Source organism: Varroa jacobsoni, unplaced genomic scaffold (assembly GCF_002532875.2).
Source record: "Varroa jacobsoni isolate VJ856 unplaced genomic scaffold, vjacob_1.0 scaffold_503, whole genome shotgun sequence".
Classification (NCBI taxonomy): Eukaryota; Metazoa; Arthropoda; class Arachnida; order Mesostigmata; family Varroidae; genus Varroa; species Varroa jacobsoni.
The window spans coordinates 387,187-399,250 of NW_019213405.1; the positions used below are offsets into that span (position 1 = coordinate 387,187).

The 12,064-nt window shown below is 39.7% G+C and overlaps 1 long non-coding RNA gene across 1 annotated transcript; it reads left to right on the top strand.

The window, feature by feature from the left end:
* The first annotated feature begins 6,333 nt into the window (after positions 1–6,333).
* On the top strand, positions 6,334–7,208 carry LOC147753426 (uncharacterized). The gene is made up of 2 exons (XR_015311302.1): positions 6,334–6,551; positions 6,856–7,208. It is a non-coding gene; the product is annotated as an uncharacterized LOC147753426 (long non-coding RNA).
* The last annotated feature ends 4,856 nt before the right edge of the window (positions 7,209–12,064 follow it).

The window sequence follows — 12,064 nt, forward strand, 5'->3', positions numbered from 1 at the left end:
GGAATTGTGCATCATTGCCCTCTGAACCCGTCAAGAGAGATCTTTTTTGGACTGCAAGAACGTTCCTACGTAAGTTTTGAATACTTAGAGTCCCATCATTTTCAACACTCCTAATTAAGTATTTAGAGCTGAACTATGGTCTATTCTAGCCATTATATAAACTTACGTATTTTCTCATATTTACTATGAGCGATTATAAGGTTGCTATCATATTTTTTTACATCAAATTTTACAGGTGCCAATCCAGCGACGAATTGCGACACTCCCCTAAGCGGCGCTTTTCGCTGCGTTTTGTATATGTCTCTATATATAAGAGGTGCTCTTCATCGTAATTAAATCATACATTAGCCAGTTGAGCGCTCCCAAAATAGAATAAGGTTCTTCAAAATGTTCATCAGAACATCTTGCTTGTACCTATATTACTGGTACTATACTTATGTTACTGGTAAGACCACAGGGGCCAAAGTCAGGTGATCTGTCGGTTTTCATTCTGACAAATCTTCAAGTTACGTTGAGGGTAAGGTACGTCCTGAGTAGGTCGATACGTCTGGCTCTTTGAGGGCGTGTGCTTCATTCGTGCTAATAAGATTGAAAAACAGAGGGCTCCTTTCAAGAGGTCACATTTCTCCAAGAACTCGAAATCGCACAAATTACGGATGGCTTTATCTAGTGTCACAAGCCTTGCTCAGGATATGCAGTTCTTGAAATCGAAGAATATTACGCATATCATTAACATCACAACGAGCGTCCCAGATGTGTTTCCGCATTAACTTCAATACCTCAGAATGAGGTTCAAAGACACGGTGAAAATGAATATTCGGACAGAATTTGTGAAGCGTTTCGAATTCATCGACAGGGTAACCGAAGTAGAGGGTTCCGTATGCATGTCAGTGGATACCAAAGTTGCACGGCCTGCGCAGGGCACCCGGTAAGTCGACGAAGGATATCACATGCGCATGAAGAAAATAAGAAAGTAGCGGCCGAAAGCATAGCTTCCCAAAGACTTGGAAATGGCCACAGACTATGAAAACCAGCTATTTAAGCTGTACAATAGCCAGAAGGACAATTAAACGGCAACAACGAGCTAGTTTTGCACGTTTATTGAACATATAAGTAAGCATAACTGTTCGGCCATATTTAGCCGAAGAATGGCTTGGCCTATCATTTCGCTATAGTCAGAGATGGTTTGTCGCATGTCTGATTATACACTGTATGATAGGATTTTTTATTACGATATTACCCAACATGGTCCCCAAAAATCATTACGGTAACTAATAACTTAGGCATAATGTCAACTGCTTTAAATACATTCTACTGTCAATAATCACTCTAATAGTCAAGCGAACATTTAAAAGTAACTTTTTAGCTTTAAAGAGGCTTCAGGCAGCAATGTTTCCTTAAGACGTCTGAGCCAGCGCTTGTTAAACTCGTTTTAAAGGGATATTAGGACTATTCGAGAGAGAGAGATGTCATTTTTATGCGTCATGTGAACCTACACAATTGCCAACTCAGACCTGCCCAGCTACGTTTAGAGATTGAATTTGTATACAGTGATTTTACCAGGTCTCATGGGGTTTACGAAGCTGAACATAGGGGTAAATTCATTGAGAGGCCCTAAAATACGTATAAGCGAGTCACTGAGTTAGTGGAGTTTCTTATAGCAGAGACCATTATATAAGATACAGAAGCGAATGCTCTTGGTGGATAAAATCTTTGAACTGCAAATGTTGTAGCACCCGAAATGCGCCGACAGCTTTTCCAAATTTCGGTTACGTTAAGTATATTATTTTAATTATTATGTAATATTATTAGTATGTATTATTTATATTTTGTTGATTAAATTATTGAAGATATTCCTGTTTCTTGGTATTTTTTGAGAATCAAAGCATATTATTCTGTTGAAAGCAGCCTACAGGCCGAGCTAAGACTGCGCGATCCAGAATTCTAACCCACTTTTGACATAGACATTTCCTTAAAATAACTGAGCTCCCGCTTTAATGTCACACCGTATTTGTGTTTTACTAGCATAGAGTTCCACCATTCCCATACCTTTAGAGACACGAGTCCTTAGTCTAGGTGTAGCGCTGTGAAGTAGATGTGCTCGGAATCTATATTGGCGATATTATGTTTTTTATTGTTCCTAGGTGGCCAAAAAAAGCTGTAGCGCCTGCAACAAAGGTCCAGGAAGACAGCATGTGTGACAAGCCAATTGGCGTTTGTCACTGGAAGCTCGCTGGACGGCTTTGAATTGGGGATGTGAATCTACTCCGATATTCATAATACCGAGCATCATGGTAAGTAAACAACGACACATTGTTTATAATGTAACGTATCTTTGCCGTTTATTGCCGTTTATTAACTATTCACAATTGTTGAGGAAATGCCTACGAGACTTGGAGGGAAAATGCATAAAAAAGAGCATTCCAGTGATTATGGACGATGAAGTAGCAGTGCGACGCCCCGTTGCGACTAAAAAAATGAGCATGGCATACAAGAGTTTTCCAGACCAGCGAAACAGGTACTGATCTCAAATAGATTGGCAGACGATCATCCTCCTTGTAACCCGCAGGGGTACTCGATGCAATGGAACGCTGGGGAGCATTATCTATTATTAGAGAGTGTTATTAGGTAAGCTGTTACAACGTGGCTATGTACCAAAGGCCCGATCATGTTGCTGGGGGCTTGTGACTACGAAAAGGCTTAATCCAATCAAGAACAGTTGATACGTTTGCCCCATGCGCATAAACGTTCGACACTGAAACATTGCTGTGTGTCATAGCGCAGAAGACACGCAATGTATCATGCGGATTAGTATTGTAAAGAGGACTGTGCTTGCACCTAGCTAGGTGCATACATTAAAGCGTTTGCGAAGTTAAAGACAGCAACCAGACAACGTGCCATGTCATCTTCTGCTGGAAGAGTTTAATCTGCAATAATCACCTTGGCCGTCTTGTCTTCTGACCGCAGGCGGAAGACCGTCTATGTGACACAATACGTTATGCATTACCGAATGAAAAGAGCTGTCCGAGTGAGCAAGATCAAGTACAGCCTTCAACTAAACACGTAAGTCAGTGACTCTAAAAAATTGGGCCGGAAAGACTAACGGATCAGCAGACGCATCCTCATGGCCAGAGTTTGCCGCAGCAAGGGAGCCTTAATAACGGCTTCGGAGAGTGACGGACTGACTACCAGCTGCTGATCGACGACCTCTAAAGCCAAGTAAAGGAAGACAGGATTCGTACGGAACTAGCTAAATGTTCCGAATACCACGCCTGGAAGTCAGTTGTTGACATATAACTCTTGATACGACTTGTCAAAATATGGCAAAGATATTACGGTAGCTGTGGTTAGCTACATCCCAGCACTAACACTTAATATGATTCATGTGTCTAGCTGATTCGATAGTGAGCGCTTTCCTAGTTGATACCAATTTTGAACACGACGTCTAAATCAACTGATCTTTTTGAAAACATTGATTTTTACCTCGTTATGTGAAAGCAATAATCACAAGACACGTTTTATCGGGAAGACCCGATATTTCTATCGGGTCAATTGAACGAAGCCCACTTTTTCTAACCATTCTGGTGTTGAGAAAGTTCAGTTGAGCTTGCCACTTTCCAGTTGTTCGGTTGCCGATAGGACGGGTGTTATATATCGCTGAAAAACGATCATGATCGTATAGGTTTAATCCTCACGATGGGTTTCCAAGTTATGGTTTACGATAGAATTGTGATGTCACACATGACCATTGTCTGAGCCAGATCATTATTTTTGGTTCACCCAGAAGTGTCGCTTGAACATTCTGCTATAGAATTTCTCAAGTTTAACTTAACAATAAACAAATATTAGAAACGGTTTTACGTACGGAAGCAATCCTATTCATTTATTCACTGCTTAAGGCTTCTCTTCCTAATTGCGAAGCCATCTTGTTCGCAATCAACAACATACGTTTGTTGATAACAATATAACTGATGCATACTATGTATTTACTAAGTATCTCACTTTTGTCATAACCTGTAAGCGATCAACAAAAAATCACGGTGAGGCAGGGATTTCTACCGAGCTTAGTTCCATAGGTGTGTCAAAGCAAGAGAGACAGAAATTGGACAAAGCGAACCAAACACGTACAAATGAAAGGCTCTAAAGAGACGAGACAAACTAAAAGCCATAGCGACTACAGAACAACGGAACGAAAAAAAAATTAAAAAGAGACCTGAAAAAAAGGAGCCAAACAAATACCGGCGTGATGAAACACCACTGATTTGAAAACAGGTAGCGTAACACGTTTGCCGCCACTGTTTATCAATACACTATACAACCAGTCCGTGCCATGTGTCCTTCGTGCTAAAATAATTAGAAGGTATAATAAAAAGACTCGTAGCCGTTTTCAGGTAATTAGCAAAGCAGCCTTGTTTATGTGTCGTGTTGACCTAGACTATAAGTCTCATACTATTTTATTATATTGTCGAGAAATATTTATGCAACAAATGATTTGTACGTATAAAATCACAAAAGTGTGCAATTGGTAAACGAAGGACACGTTGTTCTATGCTTCAGTCGTTGTTGGACAATGTGTCAATGTCAAAATCAACAATTTGCCACTCTCATTGAACAAACCTTGTAATTTTAACTTAATAAGCTTTTTTTTTTTTCTGCGAAAATTAGAACACGGCGCGCTTTATTTAATTTAGAACGCTTCTGTTTTACGAGTAACACGGTAAACGACACGGAATAGTGCACGACAAATAATGAGTGATGGTTCACTATTTTTTTTTTCTCACTAAATACCCGTATCAGTGAGTTTTGAAGAAGAACCGGACATGGATTAGTGTTAATGAGAAAGCTCACACCTGCGCTGAATCCAAGCTTCATCTATCCATCGATGGAGTTATAGCAACAGCAGCTCCAAACAAACTCAATATTTTGTTGCTTTTTCGCACAAACTATTAAGTAGAGTTTAGTTCTTTTGAATTCCTAGAGGAAGTATCGTACCATATGAATTAGCACCACAAAAAGTTCTCGGCTGCCGGTATTTTTTTTAAATGTACCATCAAAAAAAAAAAGTGAAAAAAGTGCATACTTCAAATTGGAAAACATTGTAGTCGTAAATAGCTATGTTTAGTATGGGTAACTAAGCATTAACCTATTATACTGCTGAGGATTTGTGCCTGACTGTTTTGTTGTTTGCCTGGTCAAATTGGCAGCTTCATCCCGGAAAGATCTGTGCGGAGGATGAAGCCAATTGACCCTCATATTTTTTTCGCGAAAACAACGTGTGCTGTTTTCCGTAAAACCTAAAGTTGATTTGGTGAATCGTAGACTGACTTTAATTGTCATTTTTCACGTTTACTAACAGCACCCCATCACGAATGTGTTTACGAACAGCGGGATGACCAGAACTCATCATCAAATGTATAAGCGTATATCGTGTTAAACGAGTGTGTACTTAATGTCTATTCAACAGAAACGCAAACGCAAGGCAAAGTGAACGAGTTACGCCCTAGTAAGCCGTACGTTCAACCCTTCTCACGATCATGATAAATTTCAACAAACTACACCCTCGAATGAATAACAACGGAGAGATAATTTCCCACAGTAAGTTGCTTGCAAGCGGTCGTACCGACAGGGTCGCTGCCGAAATCGACATAAAACTAAATAGATGAGCCATGATTGTCTGCGTGGTAGCTTCGTGACTAGCGAAATTTCCTGCTGACCTGTAGCCACACGGTTTGTTTCGTGCCGTCAGACAAAGTACGCAACGGCGGTGCCAGACGTAGATCGAAAAAGGAATTAGGTGAATGAATTTCAGTGACGAAGTGGAGAACAAGGTGGTGGTTAACCATCCACAAAGTTCGGCCTTGATGCTTTTTACTAAGATGCTAAACTTACCAATGAAGGTAACCAGTTGTAATTTGTAAAGTTATTTTCTGGTGTCAAACACCCACAATCTGGCCACCGAGTAACAGATGGACGTGCGTTAGCCTTGACTATGTTTTACAACGTAACTTATTAAAGGACTAATATAAATTTATGGCGGTTAACATAAGCGGGTAACACAATCGAGCGGATCGATCAAGGCCGCGAACGGCGCTGAGAAACGGATTTCCAGAAATGGAAACATGTTGCAGGCATTATGATTATGGCTTACTCGCACATTTTTTTCGTTTTTCGGAAATCAGGGCTACGATTTGTCTCGCTGTTAGGGTTGTAGAGTTGATGTCACCTAGACTTGCCAATAAAGGTAACTGCGAAGTGTAATTAAACATTTGAAATTCAAATTAACGCGCTGCTACGATATAGAGTTTTTTATCGCGAGTCGGACAAGTAGGTCTTTTGCGAGCTAAGTATAAGGAGACAAATAACATATAAGAAGTGAAGTGCTATAATGAATTAGCGTGGACAAAGTTGAATGAATGTGACGTACCTTAAACGGTTAGCGGCAGGTAAGCCGATCGGTTCGATCCCATGAACTCCAGACGTCTGGCCAACAAAAAGCGCCCGCTGGGCACGGTTTGAAACCGATGAGTACATTGTCGAGCATCACAAATCAGGTATTATTATTACCTCACAGTATACATAAACATTTTAAATGAATAGCTCGCAGTTAACTTATCAGGTACCTTAGTGACTGAAAAATTGAGAGGTGGAAGATTAGCAAATTAAAAAATTATTAAATTATTAAAGGATTAAAAAATAGATCGCCCCCTTGACGTTTCTTTTCGTGCAAGCGCTGTTATAAAGTAACACTGTTTTAGTAATTTAATTAGTCTTACCATTAGTTGTATTTTATTATATAATATTAATTATAAATTAAAGTTCTGTGGTGCTAATAGTTGTTTATTTTCTGAATTTCAGCGTCACGCTACGCTACGTTTGGCCACTTCGAACTGATTTCAAATGGAAAAGTGCCTCAAAAAGCGATGAGGAACTAGCTGCGTGCAGAGCGCCATATTGTGAGACGACGGAAATTATGCTTGAGCCGGTGTGTGCCGGTGCTTCGATGGGCTAGATACTATCTGCGTCCAGTCGTTCCACAGTACTACCTACTATACGAACTTTGCTTACCAGTGGGTTCATTTGTATTCTTTTTGAGCAGACAAGTGAGTAGGGACAATTTACTCGGCGACGAGCCGCCTTCGAATGATCGAGTCAAGCCCCCAGCAATCTGTGGTAGCTGGCTTAATAAACGAACAGACAAGTTTACAAGGTCGAACGGCTCTTAACTGGTATCGTAATAGTGAAACAAGCTTTGATGAACGTCAGAATATTTTTTGGGACCACCTCCCTGTCAGAAACCAAGCTGTGCCCTGTTTAGGTCAGGCGTGGGATTGCTGTACTCAGATCTGCAAGACAGAACAGCTTATTCCCAGTAGAAAGTGCATGAAAACACACGACAAGGGCCCGTCTTAGAGCTGGAACAGGCACACGTCGCTCTGGGTCTGTCTTAGCAAATTACGATTATGTCTCTGTTAACAAATGTCAGAATCTAATCAAGGAAATCGTTTAGGCGACCGCTGAGCTTAGTCGTTAAATGCTAATTCAGATGCGAAAAGATGCGTCCGACCAAACTAAATCACATGACGAATACTACCATTTTTTATTCCATAAAAATATTGATAATTAAGAAAGGGTTCGTAACAACAGTTTCAACAATTTCAGTAACAACAGACACAGTTACAGACGTGTCCATTGAACCGCTTCTAGGATACCCTTGATCATGACACATAAGCATCTGCGACGGACCAATCTAATCTGAGTGTTTTTTTAAGCTTTTTGTGTATACAGACAGTAAGGATCTCACGACACCATCCTCAACCATGCCTCGTTTCGCATTGATGGCACTCGTGCAAATGCCGTTGTATTCACTAAATTATCTATAATCAATTGAATACGATATTGTATACTAAGGTAAGTGGACACCCATTCTGGACATTTCGTCAACTAATCGTTCGTGCTAAACCCTAAAAAATGCTTTATTTTAATCGTAAGAGAAACTGCAACACAAACGTCTCCACCTAGTAACGTCTTATAAATTGCTTATAAATTGGCAAGTAGCTTGCCAAATTATCCTAAAATTGGCAACATCTAAGCCTCAATCTGTGTCATGACCTAAAGATAATCTAACATCGTTGTAACAACGCAATGGGTCAATGTTTCTAGCCATTTATTAGGCGATAAAAATACTTGCAAGTATTAAAAAAGATTTTATTCCAATGAGTTTTAGTTAATCTGATTTAGCCAAATTTTTTTAGTTCTGGATATTTTCGAAAATATGTATGTACTCACAGGTGCTCCGATTGTTAGCGCTAAAGAAGTTCTTTTTCTTGAACGAAATTCCCTATAATTAGAGGAAATTCCAAATGTTGCGCTTTCTGTAGCGGGCGTCCTGTTGTGAGTAGGTCTACAGGTCCGAAAGTCATCTAGTCCTTTTTAGGTCGAAGTATTGAGCCGAATGTTTTTGATTTGGTACCTGCTTATATCAATTTCACTTACGAAAGCACTGAAGTGTCAAAGTGAAAGTCAATCGCTGACTCAACGCGATTAAATCAGTTCATTCCTCACCGTTTATCCTTTTCGTCTATAAGACAACCGTCAAAAAGGAGCGAGCAGAATTTAAGTGGTACTCCTGAGCATACACAAAATTTAGCTTCAAAAATAAAAGCATATTATAGAACTATATTATGGAAACATGTACGCATGACGGTACAAAATACGTATATGGTAAATAGCCGACTGTGTATAGTATACCAGGTCCACCATGCGCCAATTTGTAATGAATATATATATAACAAAACGGCTCTGACGATTGCCAAAAAAAATGGCACTCGGTATCTCGGTAAGTTGGACTGACACAAGGCAACGGCGGCGATCTAGAGAAGACAGGAAACCCTGCTAGAGTATTAAATTCATTTGTCCCTTTTTTAACCATTCGCTAGATGAACAACTATTTATATTTTCGTTAATTATAGTAACTTAATTGCAGTGGCACGGTTCGGGGTTGTAGAGAAGTTCGAAGTTGTGTACCAAGTTGTGAAATGAGAAACCTACCTAAATATTGTCCAGTGTATCGGTGCCAATTAAAGACAATAGCGTAAGCTCACTATCACTATACAAAGTCGTGGTTAACACAGGCAACGACGTAGGCTTGCGAAATAACCAATTGGGGGTGGAGAATCTAGTGAACCCCCAGCTCAAGCACTTCGCTTGCTTTTTTAGGTGGGTCGTGCACAAATGTAGGCAATGGACCAGTTTTTTTTTTGTCTATCATTTTATGTCTATGATTATAAAGCGTTTATAGGAAATTATGAAATGAAAAGTGATACCATGAAGTGATTACCCGGCTTCCCGATATATTTTCCTAGGAACGTTTATATATAGCGATTCTAGGATTTGCGAAGAAAGTCCCAGAGGGTCGATCAGAAAACATACGCTGTGCGAGTTATGTCGTTTGGGTCGTTCAGTGTGAATACACGTAACACAATGAGCTCGAACTTCTCGTAGGCTTAGTTCTTTTATCGCATGAATTGTAATTACGCGTTAGTATTATCTACGAGCTTTTGCCATTTGGATGCTGAGTTATATATCGTGCTGGACATCTTCTTTCGTGCGTCTATAAAGTCTCGAAAAGATACTTCGATATTATGTTAAGGTTCACCTAGGTAATCCTATTGAGAAGTTGTCGGGACTGGCAAGCCGCCCTATATAAGTCTTGCATTCTTACCATTTGCCACCGCAGTTTTCGCGGTGTGAAATCAAGCGTTATCGTGCGATAGAAGTAATTTAGCTTAGATTACTAACTTTGATTACTCAGTGCATCGTTTTATCTAATTTTGTAAAATAGGACTCATCTGTTAAAATTTCGAGTAGCGATATCCGATCAAAGGGTCGAAGACATCAGAGAGTATCTCGAATGCAAGGAAAAACGACGCGAAGAGTTCACCGTTATAAAGGAATATTGGTACGAGATGGATATTCGTGACCTGTATATAAACTAAGGACTCCACTATTAACAGCACGGAACATCAAAAAATTAAACTGTCGGGTCAGAATCAAAATTTATGTGAGCGATTTTTCTAAGATACTTTATTCGTAAGCGCACCAAGTCAAAGGTTCGGTCGAATAACAGTCGTCGTTTATGACGCTTCATAGGACGACATTCGACTGGTGAAAAACTTTTCTACGTAGAAAAGTTATTAGCCATAAGTTTAGAGAGCCTTGCTGGTTTCTTTCCAACGTCCCTGTAAAAAAGCCATAGTAGCTAAATGCCCTGTGATTATTTGTCAACCAACGGTGACCAGATATTCATGGTTCCTACCGCGACGCAATAAAAGAGATGTGCGCTAGAAATCGAGGCCAGGCAGCTTTTGAAATGGAAAAGTGACGAACGCTTGTTACTACCTTTTGAACTTTATGCTCCCCTGCTTGGTGCCTTACCTAATATTTCAGGAACTACTTGCCTGAGCCTACATCTACTCCTCTTGTTACTTGGCTTATTCTAAAACATGCGCTTGCCCACTTTCCCGTTTTGTTGTCGGCCACTAATAGGATCTTGTTTGATTGATGTAGGAGTTAGATAAAAATAGAGAAGCACTTAGGATTTCTATTCTAGACTGAAAATACGACAGTTACGATGTTATTGGACAATTGGCTTAAATCATCAAAACAAATGTTTAGAAATGTGTTCCTATTCAAAAAGCAGTACTACTGCAAGAGGTTAAATGGCCTCCGTTTTAAGAAGGGTATCATATCTCTTTTAACGAACGCAAATGAAGATGATGTTTCGGTGCGATACAGTTATGCTGCATTTGTTCCGTTGATTTATATTGTAATTGCTGCCTAAGTAACCCTTCTGGTCATATATCTTATACTTAAAGCTACGGAGATGTTCATCCTTTGCTGAGCGAGGATACCGAATCCAAAATTAGGACGATGTTATCGACCACTGCGTGTTTCAATGATTACCATTATACTTGGATAAGGGCTTTTGGTTAATATATATATATATATATATATGTGTATATATATATATATGTGTATATAAACATAAAACAATCAAACGCTCCTGTAGCTTGAAGGATTTTTGCCCAATTATCACCGGCATTGAAAAATTATGTTTGTTCATCAGTATGAATCAAAAATCGGAAAAAGTGTCTCTATGAAAAAAAACCAGGATTCACGTTCCAAAAAGGCCTTCCTGTAATGTTACGTCTTGCGTTTGGTGGGATTGCAAGGACCTGATTAACTGGGCGGTATCTTCCTACGAACGGAACAGTTGACAGGTACATTTGTTTGACCCAGTTGCACTCAATTAAACAAGCTGAATTAAAGAAATATATGCACACGAAAGTACTAATGTAGTTGGATAAAAATACAACTATCTATACCTGCATATCATACTAGAAATTCGGTGAAAACCATGCGCATGGGTCCAACTAATCGTGGCCACTCGTTAATTAATAAGTTCAATTTACTTAATGGCTTTAAGGATTAAGCATCTGCTCCATTCAGGGTCTTTGCTATATGCTTGAAAAAAAAGTTAAATACTTCCGATCCAATACAAAAGTTATTCGATTAATTTAACGTTCTCATTTTTCCTTGATTATTACATATTTGATTGTTCGTTGTGTTGCACCGGTACAAAATCGTGGAACTGAATTCAGAGCGGCGGCTTGATCCTCCACTCGGCTTAATTTGAGTGGTAACTTAACCGGCTTTTCTCAGAGTGATGGGCCATCTGTCTTGGAACTTAATATGGCGAACGCCATATTCAAAACGATTATGTGTTCTATTCTAACCCAGCCAATGACGTTTTTTGATCTTTATTGTAAAAGAATAACAAGGACCGAACATGAAGATATTTTTCTCGCCGCCTTGCACTGTCCTGCACTACTCGTAACCTGACTAATGTCTTCCCTTTTCCATGACCGGGGCCTTTCACCCAGAGGTGCCGTAAGAGGTCCGCCGTACCCTTGTTAGAGCAGGCAAAATCATATGGATCAATCGCAAGGTTGGCGAAAACCCAAACTAGCCAAGAAACTATGAGCGATGCTTTTTATTTGCCTAT